Source organism: Vanessa cardui, chromosome 12, assembly GCF_905220365.1.
Source record: "Vanessa cardui chromosome 12, ilVanCard2.1, whole genome shotgun sequence".
NCBI classification, from domain to species: domain Eukaryota; kingdom Metazoa; phylum Arthropoda; class Insecta; order Lepidoptera; family Nymphalidae; genus Vanessa; species Vanessa cardui.
Genome location: NC_061134.1, coordinates 8,784,827 through 8,804,308, shown reverse-complemented (window position 1 = coordinate 8,804,308; position 19,482 = coordinate 8,784,827). Strand labels below are relative to the sequence as shown.

The following is a 19,482-nucleotide window of genomic DNA, read 5'->3' as shown; positions in this document are numbered from 1 at the left end:
AACACGAGCGTTCAGGTCTCTCGCTAAGGCTGTCTTAGGGAATTTCTGTCAGCCCTCTTTTCCATCTCTGCACAGGGACGGTGAGTCATTGGCCCATACCGCGAAAGAGAAAGCTGATCTTTTAGGCTCTCTCTTCGCGTCGAACTCGACTCTGGATGACCAAGGAAAATCTCCACCAACAATTCCGCGGTGTGATACCACGATGCCGGAAGTTAAATTCCGGCAAAGTGCAGTTCGTAAAGCACTTCTTTCCTTGGACATTCATAAGTCGAGCGGACCCGATGGTATCCCTCCAATCGTGCTACGGACATGTGCTCCCGAGTTGGCACCGGTCTTAACGCCTCTTTTCCGGCAATCCTACACATTAGGCGTCGTCCCGAATTCCTGGGAGACAGCTTTGGTGCATCCGATCCCTAAAAAAGGCAACCGCTCAGACCCGTCCAATTATAGGCCTATAGCCATCACCTCCTTGCTCTCCAAGATAATGGAGTCCCTTATTAACTGCCAGCTCCTGCGGTACCTAGAGGAGAATCAGCTGATTAGTGACCGCCAGTACGGTTTCCGTCGGGGTCGCTCAGCCGGTGATCTTCTAGTTTACCTTACTCATAGGTGGGCTGAAGCAGTTGAGAGCAAGGGGGAGGCATTAGCAGCCAGCTTGGACATAGCGAAGGCCTTCGATCGCGTATGGCACAAAGCGCTTCTTTCGAAGCTTCCTTCCTATGGGCTTCCCGGGAAATTATACAATTGGATTACCAGCTTTTTGGCAGATCGGAGCATCAAGGTCGTTGTCGACGGTGCATGCTCTGACTTAAAATTTGTCAATGCTGGTGTTCCACAAGGCTGCGTTCTATCACCCACACTGTTTCTTCTGCATATCAATGATTTGTTGCAAATCGGGAACATTCATTGCTATGCAGACGACAGTACCGTTGACACCTTATACACCGGCCGCGCTAATATTTCTCGGGAAAACGTCGAAGAGAACCGGAACAAACTTGTGTCTGAAATCGAGTCTTCATTAAACGAAGTCTCGAATTGGGGCCGGCTAAATCTAGTCCATTTTAACCCCAAAAAGACGCAAGTTTGCGCGTTAACCGCTAAAAAAACACCATTTGTCGTATCTCCACGATTTGAGAACATTCCGATAGCCGCTACAGGTAGTATCGGAATACTTGGCGTTGATATTTCGAGCCTCGTTCAGTTCCGCGGTCAATTGGAAGGCAAAGCCAAATTGGCTTCAAAAAAGCTGGGCGTGCTCAGCAAGGCGAGACAGTATTTCACGTCGGCCCATCGCCTAAAACTTTACAAGGCGCAAATTCGGCCTCACATGGAGTACTGCTCTCACCTCTGGGCGGGTGCTCCCCAGTACCAGCTCCTTCCATTTGACCGCATCCAACGTAGAGCGGCTCGAGTTATCGACGATCAAGCCCTTTCCGATCTCCTTGATCCTTTGGCTTTGCGTAGAGATGTCGGATCACTCTGCATCTTCTACCGAATTTTTCACGGGGAATGTTCCGAGGAATTGTTCGGATTAATCCCGGCTGCTGAATTTCACCTTCGGACATCTCGTCAAAATTCTAAGTTTCACCCGCACCATCTTGATGTCCGAAAATCCACAACAGCGCGATTTCTTAGACATTTTCTGCCTCGCACAACCACTTTGTGGAACCAGCTTTCGCCGGCGGTTTTTCCGAACCGATACGACATGGGAACCTTCAAGAAAAGAGCCTACTCCTTTCTCAAAGGCCGGCAACGCACCTGCAAGCCCCCGGGTGTTGCAGATGTCCATGGGCGGTGGTAGTCACTTTCGATCAGGTGAGCCTCCTGCTCGTTTGCCACCTATGCCATAAAAAAAAAAAAAAAACATAAGTTAATAATCTACTGTCTTTTGAATTGAACGCATAATTGTTTTAAAAGTAGGTTTTATATTTGGTTAAATATAATCAACCTTTTTAAAATGCTTCTCAGTTTAATATCGAAATTAATAATAATTTATGCTAATGGTTACAATCTCCTATCCTCACATAAAGATATCAACGTACCGTATTTTATCTTTGACACGCAACATTAGCATATATATTTTATATCTGACTTTTAATAAGCATTATCAATTATGGAAAAATAATCAGTGACTACAAAATGTAACAAAATGTCATTTGCATTAAACGATTTGTGTTATATAATAATGGTTATTATTTTGATTGGATTAAGGGATAGTTTCCCTTGGATTGTTAGATAAAAGATCGTTAAGACATAGTTCTATCCGCCCACGTATTGTTCGGAGTTCGGACCCACAAGAACTTAATTAGTGGCGTCTCAACACGCCGTCTTGTAATATTTATTATCGGACAGACAATTCAACTGATTGTAACTTATTTCATAATAAGATGAATGTTACTTACAAACGTAATAGAAATAACTGTTGAGCGTATAAATGAATAATTTAATATTAACTGATTTATTATAATTAATTTATTTGTAGTTAATATATTTTATAACAATCTATTTTAATGGACAGATTGACGTCTATAGGTAATTTAGATTAGTACAATATTTTTGGGGCAGGGAAGGAGAGAAATAAATGTGAATAGAATAGAAAAGAATGTCTGTGAAAATCCCAGCGAAGAATACATTGATACGATTTTGATACAATTTAATACGATGCGTCTAACCTACACGATTTTTGATGTTTTTTATGATAGAAAGAGACAGATAGAGAGAGAGGAAGAAAGAGAGAGATAATAGAGAGAGGTAGTGTGATATGAACTTATTAAAAAAAATTATCAAATTTAAATAAAGTGATGCTTGCGCGCGTCCAAGTAACCTAAAATCTTCAGCTAAGATTCTAGCAACGTTCATTGCAATGTATCAAAGTTGAGTGAGCCGGTGTACCGTTATTTATGAGGTGCTTTGCCTGGTGAAACTCCTATAGCCCTCCCTCAACTTGGCCCCTTGGGCTATTAGCGTACAGTAAATTGTACAAGCGTATTATTTAACTTACGATTCAATGAAGGTAAATTAATTATTGTAATCCTATAGCTCATTTAAATTATCCACCGCCCAGGTTAAAATACAACAATGTATATTTTAAACTAATATGTTTAGTTTAATTATTTTTTTAAATAATCCTCTTTATTCATTTTATATCAAATTGAAACAGACGGTAATTTTTTTTAAAACGATTATTAAATTCTCGAAACCTTTTAAATAAAATATTTTTAACGCATTCAATAGAAAACAATAGAATCCATTAAAAAAAAACGTAATTTTTTTTTTAATGGATATTGTTGACATCAAGATTTCATGTCAATTACATTAAAAAATACTTGCAACACTGGTAAATGTTATCCTGTCATTGTAAATGTAGGTATATGCCAACTGTTATATTATACCGTTTGGTTGAATGGTAAAGATATTAATATGGTGCAGTATATTATATATAAAAGATCTCATTAAAAATATACGAGTATGTGTACAACTGTAAATGTGTGTAATTTTATTACAACTAATCAATAGTTATGTCTAATTATCACACACGTCAAATTATTTGCACAGATAAAAAATAAATCAAGTTGTAAGCGACGAAATGATAAGACAGATAAAAAACTCAATGCACTTTTTAATTCATAGGAAAAACGAAACGTCATGCATATAAAATAAATGCCATTCGAAGTTAAAGACATTTGAGTGTATGGCGAGTGGGGAAGAATTAATTATAAATCAACATGCTGTACGTATGGAGGATTACGATACAATGTTCTTTTCTTAAAAAATATACAATAGCCTCCAAGTATTTGTAACATATGTATATTTATACATAATAAAATTATTTTAAGTAATTGATTAATAATTTGTTTAACTTTAATTAATATTATTTTATATGGCATAGCGTTTAATACTGGCATTTAACACTATTTCTTATTTTAAAAATGGTTGAGCTGCCATTAAAAAACAATTGGATGACAGCGGGACTTTGTAACAAATGAAAAAGGATTGGTGGATTATTGTAAAACGTGATTTTATTTTGCCATCCCGTACTACTGAAGTTACAATAGCTATTGGGTAAACGCGTTTACAATGTAGGTACGTATTATACTTGAATAATCTATTTATTATATATTACAATGTAAGTATTCTGAATGTGTTTGCGAATCTTCTCGATCGGTAACGTATTAATCATTAAACGTACATATGTTTGTACGCGTGAGACCGAGTGAAACGATCGCAACAAAGTAATATTTCTAGTATCCAGCCACTGCACCACCTGTACGACTAAAGGAAATAAATATAAAAAACAGGGCTTGTATAGAGTTATGCTAGTTGCTTTATTAAAACCTCTTTTCTTCCGTCACACGTTTTTTTATTTATTTGGCGGACATAACTATAATACAATCAGTAAAATCAATATGTTATACGTAAAGCTTGACTGTAATATATTGAACCTAAAGTATGTAGTACTAGTACGTAGTAGGCTTAATTAAAAATAATTAATTCTATTAAAAAAATGTTTTTTTAAGCCTTAATAAAATATTCACAAACCTACACGCAAATGTGTCGAACTGTTAATTAGACCAATTTCTATATATAGATGCATTCAGATATTAATTTCAAAGATAATTATGAAAATCGATAGCTTGTTGCTATCGAAACGTTTTCGGAGATATCAAAGTTGCAATACTTGATTGTAATTCAAATCGCCTCGTTTTTTCTGTAGCAACAATTTTTGATAAACTGATTTATTTATTAACAATCATTTTTTTTTTACATTTGTAATGAGAGCTATTCATATTAAGGCTATAAAATCGATTTTAAAAAAGCTTATAATTACTTCTACATAAGTAATGACCGGGATATTACGAACACTTAAAGTCTATCAGAACAAACCTTTAAAATAAATGTTTAAACTATTTAAACCGTTTATTTTGCTACACACATACATAACATAGATTATACAGAAGAAAATAATTAAATTTAAAGAATACAGTGTAGGTAGCAAGGTGTTCATCTCAGTATAAGCTGTGCTAATGCACAGCACTGATTTTCAGATGGCCCCTGACTATTGGGTAAACATACACAAATAAATGTCGTTAAATGTTATAATTTCGAAATATTTACAACCCATATTTAATAATAATTTCATTAGTACAGAAGAGTTCCAATAAAGGTAATTTATGCAAACAAACAAAATTTGTGTTTATGTTAAGTAACAAGTTTATAAATTATAAGGTTTCTATGTTAAAGTTAACGGAAAATTACTGGATAATCTTTGTTTCTATATTAATAAGACTATTATATTTTGTTCGTGTCTTCGATCATATTTTTTTTTATGGTATAGGTTGGCGGACGAGCATACGGGCCACCTGAAGGTAAGTGTTCACCATCACCCAAAGACAATGACGCTGTAAGAAATATTAACTATTCCTTATATCGTCAATGCGCCACCAACCTTGGGAAGTTGCCAGTAGTTACATTGGCTCACTCACCTTTCAAACCGGAACATAACAATACTGAGTACTGTTATTTGACGGTAGAATAACTGATGAGTAGGTTGTAGCTACCCAGACGGGCTTGCACAAAGCCCTACCACCAAGCAAATATAAAAAAATCACAGTCTTTTAAAGATTCCGTAATTATATTTAAAGTATCTATATACCAGTTCTACGTATAACAATTCCAAAATATATTTTATTTTTAATTGATTATTATCGGACAATAGTCCGGCCATATAATGTATGTTAATATCAATATCTCAAAAAATTTACACAAGCGAACCGCAATATCTTGCAAATGAAGGAACACGTACGCGAGTAAAAAAAATTAGATATTTTATTGTAAAAAAATCTTTCCTAATAATATTGCAAGTGAAGCCTCTGCTTTCATATGGCTTAAATAACTTATAATATAATACGCTGTATTTTCGTAAACTTATTTAGGAAGTTGACTTAAAGTTGTTCTAATTATCGTCTATTCGCTCCGTCATCAAATCGTTAAAACGATACCAATTATTGAATTATCAAATAGTAAAATCGATGTTTTTATAAGAAGTAAAGATGAAAAAGATTCTACATTTAACATACTCGTATATTTTTTTAGTTTTTTACAAGTGGAGCTAATAAAGAGCGTGTAATAAAAATAAGATAGCCACTAAAAACATTGTTTAAATAAGGCTTAAGATAGTCTATCTGGTTTAACTCCAGTTTTATCTATTTTTATCTTTTTACACCGCAATACTTGTTGCAATCTATCTGCAGCCTCCCTAGGGATCGTTCTGATGGCTATCTTTATTACTAATGAAGGTTATTTACAGAGCCAACATTAACATGTTACGAACACCACAGATAACAAATATTAAACGCTTATTAGAAGCGGCACGCACGTCTAGAGACAAGTTTTATAATTATTTATAGATAATAAATTATTTATAATCGTAAGATAAATTGAAAATAAATATATATAGGGACTATACCATCTACGGATGAGTTAAATAATCATTCTTTTACAAATATAAATATATGTATAAAAAAATTTGAATGTTGTAAATCCACTTGGTGGCAGGGTTTTGGCGAGCCTGTTTGTGTAGTCATCACATATTCTATGTGTTCCTGTTCAAATGTTGAGTGAACCAGTATAACTACAGGCACAACGGACACAACATCTTAGTTTCCAAGGTTGGTGGCGCTTTGGTTCTATGGTTTATGTTATTTGGTTTATATTTTTTACAATAGTGGGCGATGGTGACCACTTAGAATTAGGTAGTCCATTTGGCCATCCGTCTACCTCTATCAAAAAAAAACGTGCGTATGCTAAACATTATATTACAAAAAATAGTATAATTGTTTCGACAATAGTCAGCGTGTAATACTGAATTTAAAATAACAATCAAAAAAAGACACCTTTTATATACAATTACTTATTGTCAAGAAATCATGTAAATAATATTCAGTGGCAGCATTTTTAATTAGCACACAGCACCTGTGTTGGATATTTTTTTATTGAACGCGAATTCGAGAGAACCTTTTTAATATATAGAATTTTATATATTAGAAAAATAACAAATTAAATCAACCACAACACAAATTCAAAAATTATCCGTACAATTTATTTATTCATCAAAATTAAACGTTATATGGTATCCTCTTATTTTGACCACATTCAATTCGAAATCGTATTTTATTACGAGCACAGCCTCACATTACTTACCATAAATGTTTTGTAACAATACTATAAAAGCGCTATGAGTACAACAGGAGTAATAATCATAATTCCTTCCCGGTTTCTAAACTACGTTTATTATGTAAAAGTTAGTAGGTAGAATTCAGAAACACAAAGAGCCGTCCATTAAAATCGCCTTTGACTTTTATGGAAAATATTTATTTTTTATCTCATTAAATTATATAAATAATTCTTAAAATTAAAAATTAAATATCCCTAAAGTATTATTCGATAAATTACGATTCAGATGCTCATTATTGAAATAAAAATGGCAACACAGATCTGGGACAGATAAGTAATTTAAAAGTATTTCGAGATTATTATCTACGTGACTCGAAGCTTAATCTGTGATCGAAGATACAAGGAATAACAGTTATCATACATCACATATTTTTAACTTATTATCGATTTAGTGAGAAACGATTTAAATACAGATTCTTTATCTTAGGTGTTGTAAACTGTTAATTTACTCCGCACGCATATTTATATGTAATACATTGACCATAATGAGCTTCATTTAAATCTAATAAAATGAGTAATACATAACGACTCAATAACAAAACAAAATCAGTCAAACCCATTAAATAATTTAAGTAGATTGCAAAAGAAAAAGGTATTAATAAAAAAGTTTAAACATAAGGAAATAATTTCGATTATTTTTTCATAGTGTTGCGTCACGCAAAAATATAATAAGTTTCTAAAGTTGGAAGTACAAGTAATTTAGTCGTTGTTACGGAGATCCCTTCTAGTGATAGTAACTAAAAATGTTTGTCAAATACAATTTATCACTTGAGTTATTGGATATTAAAGTTATTTTTTTTATATTAGGTAAACAATTTTAAGACAGTTTATTGCTTTTTTGTTATATTTTTTGCTAAATGTACATGAAAACACTGTAAATTAAAAGTCAACTTATTACTCCAGGTCATCGCTTGCTTAATGGTGATATATCATTTACTGAAATAGTGAAATAACCGATGTTGATTTAATTAATAATTATTATTAAATTCAGACTTCGCGTGTTCAGCGATCGTGACCGACTAATCCATTTAAATAATGATTATTATTTCTTTATTTTATTCTCTACTTAGTTGCTAAATATGTGAAAAGTTTGACATTTTTAAAATGTTCTGCCATTTACTAATGAGCTTTTAAAATGATAACTACACATAATATGTACATTTTTTTAACTCATAAAAACGTTGCAAAAATTTTTAAACAACGTGTATGTCTGGATTTATGATGATAACTTCCCTTCATCAATTACTACCAACCATTGACATAAAGATTTTTTTTTCCGTACTTTTTATCTGACTTAACGTGTTTCAAGAGAAGTGAGTGAGCCAGCGTAATTTCAGCCACATTATGGCCATTGCCGAAATCAATAATAAAACTAAAGTTATATAGTCAAACAAAGATAAAAGTGATAAAAAGTTTATTCCAGAAACAAACTTTTTTTTGACATTATTAAATAAACCATAACCACGGCTACACTCGCGTATTAGTGGTGCTTTAATGGAATGAAAAATTAGTCTATGTATGTTTTTCCTGTGGGTTCAATTTTGCTTCGTACAAATTGCATCAAATTTGCTATAATGATTTGGCCGTGAGAACGTAAAGCGACATATTTATAATATATGAGTACAGATTATTACTTTTAAGTTAGATCCGTTGTGATATAACATATTGTTTTCTGGGATTAATTACGTTTATAACAAGAAACGTTCATTTTAATACTAAAGTTTAATTACATTGTACCCACCTTTAATATAGATCGCGCTTATTTTGTGTATGTAATTAAGAATAATTTGATTAACGTTTGTCATTAAAGCGCTTTTATTGTTGTAAACTTCGGTAGAAAAGTAATAACATGTAGAACAAAGCAATGTTTTATTAAACCTTATTAAAGTACAGCATTCATTATGATTGAAACAAAATCTAATTACCTGATTTTAAATTAAGAACGTAATTTAAGTAAAATTGTGTCAGCCTCTGGGGATGATGGTCAAAATCCTTTAAAGAACAAATATTAGACTAAGAAATATTAAAAAATTTAAAAAAAAGACAAATCATGCTGACATGAGCAATTCAAGTAAATTATAAATGGTGTTCGCTAAGCTCATCTTATCACAGGGAAAGTTTCTCTTTAATTATATGCATACATATTTTATATGTTTTCAATGAATATCTGATGTATTTTGTAGATAAATAGCTTTTATTAGCCTTAGGTATCTTTATTTAATAAAATACATTATTATATTTTGCAAATTAATTAAAGGGAATCCTAAGCTCTGAGGTTGAGTAACAAACAAAGAAAAGATATGATTTTTATATCATAACGTCAATAGTAACTAAAAATTATTAAATAATTAACTAAAAAAAACAATAATAATGACAAAACACATGTACATAGCTGTTAGATATTATATACGTCTTAGAAAAATCATTCCTTCACTATTTGTATTTCGATATTTGAAAAAAAAATCGTGTTTCCTAAGCGACTTAAAAATCCATTTCGCAAACTGAAAGAATATTCCAGCGAGCGCTAACTTTTGAAAGCAGTTCTATTGTAGCAGTTTACAGGCTTACGGCGCTTGAATATTCATAATACCTCGAACGGGAACAGAAATGGAGTTATGTTTGAACTTAACCTACTGCTATAATAAAATTACCTTTTTATTTAAAAAAGAATGTACTCACATGGTTCATTCAAATAAGTCTAGTAATAGAATAGTACAGAGTTAACATAAACTTCTTGTCAACGTATCCTTCCTAAAGCATTATTAAATTATCTAGTTAAGATATTTTACATAGATTAGTTGAAAGCCTATTGAGACAGGCAAGTAATGTACAAAGTTATATATTTTTTTATATTAATTGTAAATAGATTTAGATTAATTATTATATATATAGCAAAGTATTTACATTATTTAACTTTATTATGCTTATGTCTTTTCATTTAAATAGGCGTTTGAATACCAAATGAAAAATTTCTCATTAAAATATGTATGGTTTTAGTTATTAATATAAGTTCCTTCTACATGCTACCTGCCATTAAATACTAAATGTTTTGATAATTATGACAAAGATAATTATTTTATACACGACAACGTTCCATGTCAGAATTATTCTAATGTGTAGTAGGTACCAAATATTCTAACACCAGCCTACAACGTCGAGTCGAATTTCAATTTTACATAACTGAAACAGCACACTAATGTCCGACCAGTGAGTTGTCGCAAGTCGCACATTAGTGACTGGACGTAACATGTGAGCAAGTCAATCAGACTCTATTAGTGCTTCGTAGCGCGTGCCGTGCGGACATCGTAGTGAGGAAATTATTGATTTGTGCCTAATTTCCGGCCGATCGGAGTCCACCGGCCCTGCGGGTGGCGGGCGTGGACGCGGTCAGGGCTGCTGCCGACCAGTTATTACACCAGACATCTCGATACATATTCGATAACGCCGACTGCCAATCGAAATCCCAATCATATAACCGTGCCCACTGACTCGAAGACTTTTTGCTTTTGTCTCCGATTCTTTGAACTTCGAATTCATTCGAATAACGCCTGGCGGCAATACATGCCAATACACAATTCATGTTTTTTTTTACTTATATAATTGTAGGCATTAAAATCACACCGATTATATTAATATGTTTAACATGTTTATAACGGACAGGATTTTTATCAATGAATCAAGTTCTTTAAGATACTTTCGTATGTTAATGGAGGTCCGCTCCCTCAAGTTTCTTGATACCCTTTGAATGCCAAGGGCAAATCGTCCGAGCGACGATCATATTAATTTATTATCAGTTTTAATATTCAATGGGATGACTCTTACCTTTCTCAGTCAGTATTTTTAGAAAGGATCGCTGTTCGTCGACCGTATATTTAAATGAGCCTATACTTGTCTTTAAGCGGATAAGACCAAAATATACCTTCCAATACCAATTTAAATTTTCAAAAATGGAAGACTAGTTTCATCAAATATTTGCACATCAAACTTTATACACTTGAAAATATTAACGCAGTAAAAGCTTTTCTTCAAATTTTTATCTTACCAGCAATAAAACATTGAAATAATTCAACCACATCCATTAACAGAGGACGAAATACGAGACGACAACACTGTTATAATAATAACGACGCTAAAGTTAATAAAAATAATAAAGTTCATTATTTATTCGAGAGGCGTAACCCTTGCTACAATTGGATTAACAATTTGTGTAAAGGTCGAATGTCAAAAATTGCAGAGGGTCCGCAACACGTCCGGAAAAAACATGGAGCTGGCAACACTGAATAAATAATATAACCAACCAAGTGTGAACTGCTTAAGGCAGTTACAGGGATTAAATTAAAAAATATATACATATATTACATCTAAACAATAAAACTCAACAGCTCAACAGTATACCGTCTAATTTAAGAGATAATAATTGGATTATTGTACAACCTTTTCAATATTGAAATTAAAGAAGTAAAATTTTAAATTTTACATATTATTATTCTCATAATACAAAAGTATGTAAATCATATGTAAAAAATAAAGCTAATTCAATTATAGACCATAGAATAAAACAACAAAAATTTTGTCACTAAAAATAAAAAAAAAAGTTATTTTATTCTACACGGATCTCCAAAACGATGAGTATCGTAATTACATTATTGTTGCATTTTAATGATGTTCGCGCAACGATTGCTGCTTCATGTTTAAAAAAAATGTAATATTTTATTTTCCCAAAAAGAAATTTGGAATTGCCTTTATGTATGGTAGAAGAGTCGAGATGGCCCACTGGTTAGAACGCGTGCATCTTAACCGATGATTGCGGGTTCAAACCCAGGCAAGCACCGATGATTCATGTGCTTAATTTATCTTTATAATTCATCTCGTGCTCAGCGGTGAAGGAAAACATCGTGAGGAAACCTGCATGTGACAAATTTCATAGAAATTCTGCCATAGGTGTATTCCACCAACCCGCATTGGAACAGCGTGGTGGAATATGTTCCAAACCTTCTCCTCAAAGGGAGAAGAGGCCTTTAGCCCAGCAGTGGGAATTTACAGGCTGTTGTTGTTGTTATATATGGTAACACTTGCTTCAGTCTATCTCAAATGAAACATCATGAATATTGTAAGTTTGATAAATTAAAAACTTCGAGGCTAAGTCGTCGTAAAGTACGTTAGGGTTTTTTTTCTGTGTTGTCATTTAAAACAGCTAAGCCGCTTTGCGTTTAAGCGTAATGTAGCAATAATACATAATCCGGAAGGTAAATCTTGCTTTTGATACCGGTTCGTTAAAAATATTTTTGCTTTCTTTTTATTAACTTAATATTAATGCGACTTGATGAGATACTAAATTTAGTATTTGCCTCGAATAATCTACACGCGCTTAAAGTATAAGTAAATATTGTTTTAATTTTTATATTAATTATTAAATACGGCAATTTCACTCGGCCCAACGTATTTAATCTTTACGAATCTTTGGTAATATACACATACATATAACATAGTGTAACAATCTATGTTTTATTTTTATATATCATAATGATCATTATATTATTATATTTATATCATTATCAAAATAAAATAAGAGAGTTTTTGTTAAATGCATATTTATGTATATATGGTACATACTATTTTTATCTGTCTGTTTGTTTCGGCTCATCTCTGGAACGGCTGAACCTATTTTTACGGAACTTTCGCTGGCAGATAGCATATGTAATAAGAAATAACTTAAGCTACTTTTATTTTAGCTTTAAGTATATTGAACGTTCAGTTTAATTAAAATGCGCACGAAGTCGCGGGCACAAATAGTCTACAATATTAATGAAAGCAGGATTACTTGGTTAATATACTGTCAGTGATCTCATTCATAAAGGTCAAAACATCCTTATTAATTATGATACTACATAGTACATTCTGTTCTCATTAAATATACGTACATGCAGCAGAAGTTACTTTTTAGCGTGAATGTTAGTGTTCGCTAACTGCAACAATGTTGCAGAACTGCAACTCGTTCAGATGTTTCTCATCTCTCGACGTTGAGATGACTGGCAACGACACGACCGGCGCCGTGCTAGCTTAGTTTTGAAACATCTTAGGTCTGAATTAAATTTTGTTACATAATATAATAACATTTTTTAATATAAAGTTCATCTAAAAGTTCGTTTAACATTGTAACAGTTGTACAATGTATGTGTTAAAACGACAATATTTTCTTATTTTGTTCTTTTGTAAGAAATTAATTCTTATCTCACCCGAGAAAATTGAATACGGTACGATATTTAGATACGTGTTCTTTAAATGGTGATATTGAGTATCATATTCTTTCTGACATTTCATGATCGGGTTCTGTTGTGAGTTTCGATTTCTTTGTTACAGAATAGTTCAGCTGTCTACAACCGATCGGCTGCCAAACTTACTGGACGATTTGTTTAGCTGAAAGTCACTTTAAGAATTTGAAAATGTCGGCCCTTATGCGTAATGGAGTTAATTACAAATTCACTGTCAACATATTTACTGACCATCATTAGTTAATTAAAAATCAGATAGAAGTTAGTAAAACCGCATTTTTAATAATGTATCATTTCAATACAATTATCCTAATTAATACTGTTTAAAAATTCTTACTGTAGACAAACCTGTTCGAACTCTATAGATATTTTTTTTTCTTTATTTTTAATAAAATCTTTTTTGTTGGAAATCAGAATTACAATACTTCGGCCATAGCGGCGAATATCAAGGACTAGCGCTGGAGGATTGCAGTGTTTGGTTCAAACAAAGGTGCTCTCTATTACCTTATTTTCATACTTCGATTGAACAGCAATCCGACACGATCGGAGAGAGATCAGGCACAGGACAAATGACTATACGTGCTTTCCATGAAATTGTTATAGTATCATAGGTCGTTGATACATTTCGCATATTTTAAACTTCTTGAGTTCATAGTAGAGAAGGATTATTTGCAATACTTCATTACATTAAGATAAAATTCAACGACATTACAAGCCAAGTTAATATAAAGCACGTATACATTTTTTTTTAAAATTAAAACCACGCGTTTGTATGTAACTCGTCAAAGAAAACCAAATTAATCCAAACTCGGGTTAACTAGCTATTAAAAAGTTTCACAATGCAAACTAACTCCACCGTCAAATCGGGTCGATGTTACCAAATTATTGTAAGAGTACAGTATCCTTATTACGTATACTTGCAAAGTTTCAAATAAATAAAACAATTTTATTTATTTATTATTTAGAAGTAAGCTAAAAGTAAAATCGACTTCCTATAATTGTTTACACGCTGACTATTACTCACAAGTAAAATAACGCGTGTAAAAACAACGTAGACGATTGTGTACTAATAATTAAAACACGATGGAAATAGTTGAGTGTTTGCAGGAGAATTGTTTGTAGCAAGAATGTACACTGATAAAATAAAACCCTTGTGTTAATTCCGAAAGAGTTCTTGACGAAACGATTGATAATTATATTAACACTTATTCCGTGAAGTTACACGATAAACGTAACTATTCTGCGATTAATGTTCAAACAAATAAACTCTACAAAATATTAGTATCGATATGTGCTAGTATTATGATTATATGTGATTTCTAAAATTTCTTTCACTTTGTGTTTTAAATGAGGTACCAGGTAATGAAATTACTTAAATAGCTATTTAGTAATATTTTTTATTATCTTTGATAAAAATTATCAATATCTTGATATGGCTGATAAAATTGCATAATTTTATGTTATGTTAAAGTGTTATAAATATAAAGACATTCTTATTTCATTCATATCAGTATTTTTATTAAATCAAAAAATCTTATAAAACAGAATAAAATTCACGGGACTAAAGGACTATCACCGTTAAGATTATAAAATACCATCCTAATGAAGATGTCTCACTGTAGAACGGTTAAAAACTTCAGTAAAATTAAATATACAATACGTGGTGCTTAACGTATGGTATTGGACAAATTACATTATTAGTATTTAAAAGTATGGAGGACGATTAATCGATATCACAAACAGAATTTTAAAAATCTTAGTCTTTGTAAATTTTAACTAAAAATATAATAAAATAATTAATTTATCATTTACATGTTGTCTTCATAACTAATAATAACTATTAGTCACATTAGTTAGTTACATGCAAACGATTCCACTGAGAAAACTATTATATACAAAGTAAAAAAATAAAATAAAGTATAATGACATAATATCTAATACTGCACACGTTGACTCAATAGAGATAAGTTAATCAAAAACGTATCTGAAGATAACAGTCAAGTGAATTCCCCTCGAAAATATTTTACTCCATTTCGACGCCGGCCGCGATACCATCTACATTCAGCGAGAAAAAACATATTTTAAAAACAATGAAGCGTGTACACTTTTATCAACGCATCGCCCCTCAAGGATTAAAACTGAAAGGCGAGGTATAAATAAAAGAGTTCGCGGTGTCAGTACAAGCTGACTTCTTAGCTATTCACTATTAACCACCTCGAGGCGACGATAAGGATGGAAAGTGTGACTTCATTCTAAGTTAAGATTCCCTCAAGCATTACCTCGTCGTCTTGGCGCAGCGTCATCGGCGGTGACACATCCCTCTCCACATTCACTGGCGCACTCGTATCACTCACAGCACTTGCAATCACGCTTCCGGAATATTTATCCTCTATCACGTCCCAGGGCACATCGTAATTAAACACCTCCACGTTCGTTAGTCCAGAGCCCGAATGGAACCTCCATGGTAGATCGGTCCCGCTTTGCCGGGGTCTCCGTCTCTTATGTCTCACTTTGTGCCTCGCAAACCTCTCAGAGCCGTGGTACTCGTCTCCCATCATAGCGTCGTACAAAGTGTCCAAGTTAACTTTTAATTTTTGACGTTTAACGGTCGGAGGATTTTCCACAGGAATGGATTCCCGGCTGAGCCCTTCAGCGTCCCATAGCTGTATCCGTAGTATGTTGTCATGGGAAGGAGGCGTCATGTGGGCGCGCGCGACCACGAGCGCGAACGCCGCGAGTGCGAAAACGAACGCGCGCGCGGACCCGTCCATCTCTAGCGGCGGTCGCGAGCCTACTGAGCCAAGAGCCGAGCTAACTGAATGGCTGATAGTTGCTTTTCCCGCGCTTTCCCGATAACACCGCTACGAGCTACGCGCTCGCATTCGACATCAACGCCGCGGCCCGCCTCGCTCGGACGAGATAAACATCGCCCGTAATACTGCGCTTATCGCGACATGATTTGTTTGATAAGAACAAACATCACACCTATACGAGTATCGGCGATGCGCACGTGTTACGTTTTTAATTTACGATCAGGTATTGGAAAATAGTAATACAACAAATACTTTACTAGAAATTAATTTATTTCAGCTAATGATGCCTCTCGACTAACATATTTGTACTAAATATTACAACAAACAAACAAAACGCAGACCGTCAAACATTAATGTGTTTAAATATAATTTATCCCGTAACCTTTAAGCTTATTTTGCAATAAACAATATTTTCCTCTATAACTTACTACACACACCCCGCTAATTTAATTTACTTACTACTATAATTAGTCATTATTCTAATACATCAATGGCAAGCATATTTAGAGATAACATTAAAAAACACAACAATGAATAAAGTGCCAATTAAACTAACAATCTCACGACTGTAAATAAATTTACGGATCGTGATAATAACATAACATTCTTATTTTCTATTTATTTATAATTATTTTGCCAATATAAACGATAAGAATCGCTCTGCTCGCATATATTTCGGTGGTAATTTACATTTCTGATAGTAATAGATAAAAATGTCCCTATAATTGTATTTTAATCGTATCTAATAACAATAGCCACATTAATTAAACCGTATGAACGATCATATTACGCTTATGGTATCAACTTACTTATTATAAAACTTTATACACACTGTAGAGGAACCCATATAAACGACTGCCAGTAAATTATAGAAAATATAAATATATTTTTTAATTAAAAATAAATAATAATAAAAAAATATATTATGAAGTTCAACGTGAACTAAAATTAATGATTTATACACAATTAAAACAAAATGTTCTAATTATTTTGCAGTCAAACCCCAATAAAAAGTGTGTTAAATAAAACTCTTATAAACAAAAAAAAACACGACTATAAACATTTCTTTTGAATACAGTAAGTCAAAGTTATATTTATCTGAAACGTATTTAAAACGAAATTGAGTAAAATTTTACGCGGTTGATAAATTAATCCTACAATGTGATTGAAGTAATTTATGTATCCATTCCATCCAGCCATCTCAGACAAGTATTAAATTATTGTATGTATGTATTAAATATTTGCTGTACTATTACAAGTTATAAGTACAATTTAAAAGTTATTATAATAATTGGTTCCGTCCGTGTTAATCTTGTTATTGTTTAAAAAGCGATATTCCCAATCTGTTCTGCATTAATTAAAATAAAATTTCTTTAAACCAACAAAACATAATGGATTTATTAAACTCTATAACAATCATAAACATTATTAATAAGATTAATACAAATTTAAAACGTGTAAATATGTACTTTTATTATATACTAATTGTTACCCGCGGGTTTGCTCGCATTTTAGGGGGTTGATTGTTATGCGTTAAGCAAAATATAGCCTATTCCCTTCCTTGGACTTCAAGTTTGTTTCATATCAAATTTCATCAAATTCACTTCATGCGTTTGGTCTGGAAAAAACGACAATCAGACTGACAGACAGTTACTTTTGAAATAAAACTAATTTTAACGGATTTAAATCGCGTATATTAAATGTTGAAAAAGAGTAACTACTGAGCTTCTTGCCGGTTCTTCTCGGTAGAATCTACTTTCCGAACCGGTGGTAGCTTCACTTAATTGTTAAATGACGATTCAAAAGTGCTTGTAAAAGCCCACTTGAATAAAGTATACTTTGATTTTGATTTTTGATTTTATTTTTATCATCCCGACGTTTCGAGCACTTTACAGCGATCGTGGTCACGGGTAGAGTCTTCAGAGAGTCAGAGTCCAGTCTACGTTAAAATTAGTTTTATTTCAATGTGTAATAATCGCGAAAATCTAAGACAGAGTTACTTTTACATTTATAATATTAGTATAGAAGTATAGATTTAACATTTCGAATCTCATGGAAACAAGATCGTTCATTATGAAGGCCGGTTTATCAAATGTAGTTCGAACCAAAGAGTGCCGTATTCGCTCTCGACAACCATTAAAAAGGAATTAGACTCCAGTTGAGGCGAAATTCACTTTCAAAGTCACAAGGCCTCAATGGAATATACGTCTAACCATTACACCTACACAAAGCAAATAGTTTTCAAGACTCGACGTTGTTTACATTCTATCAGATACTTGCTCTAATTAAAGACGTGATAGGCTAAGCTTGGTTGAGAAATAAATATCCAGTATCGAAACTCGATAGCACTTACATATGTCCATCGAGAAATGTTGACCGACTAAAAAGGACTAATGTGTTATTTATAATATAGAAAAAGACTGGATATATATATTTGTATGGTTAGATTCAGAATAAATACCTACATAAAACACCAAGTATATTAAAAAGTAACTTAAATATTTGGTTTAAAAAAAAACCGTATTTATTTCACCTAAAGTACACAAAGTCCAATTCAATTAAAAATACATCGATCAACAAACGTCGAAGCGGTTTTTATAAATAGACTTTATGATGATTAATTAAATATAAAATTATTGTCACAAATGAGCTATACATATATCTGTATATATTTGAGCCCAAAATGCTTCAAGTATTTTTGTTATATTAAAAAGATTACACGAACATTTTGTGAGGGCCGGGGATACAAATCGTAGCCATTCACTATTGTCCTGTTTGAAGACAAGAAATTTTCGTAATCCTGATCTTAAATACTCGTATGTATTCTCTTCTTATACAAAGGTATCTAGATTTTAGCTTTACTTGTAATCTCTCCTTGTAACCGGCTTCATTATTTATAATAACAAAGAATTGAAATACTAGAATCTCTGATTATAATACTGTTAAAAACGTGCGCAGATCCAAAGTGCTAAATAATTTCGCCGAAATTTAACGCAGCTATGTTAAGTAAAAGGATTTGGATCTTATTACATTGATCTGCTCTAGCTGGTGTTCGAAATATTTTAGGTTTTCCTTATCATCATAAAGTGTTAACACCAATTCACTCTATTCTTATATTACACTGGCTTCATAATTAACATCTACCAAGTGAACCAATTTGGCCG

The 19,482-nt window shown here is 32.6% G+C and overlaps 1 pseudogene; it reads right to left on the bottom strand.

Annotated features, from left to right (window-relative positions):
• The window catches only part of LOC124534179, a 92,508-nt pseudogene extending 75,715 nt beyond the window's left edge, over window positions 1–16,793 (bottom strand).
• Window positions 16,794–19,482: the final 2,689 nt, after the last annotated feature.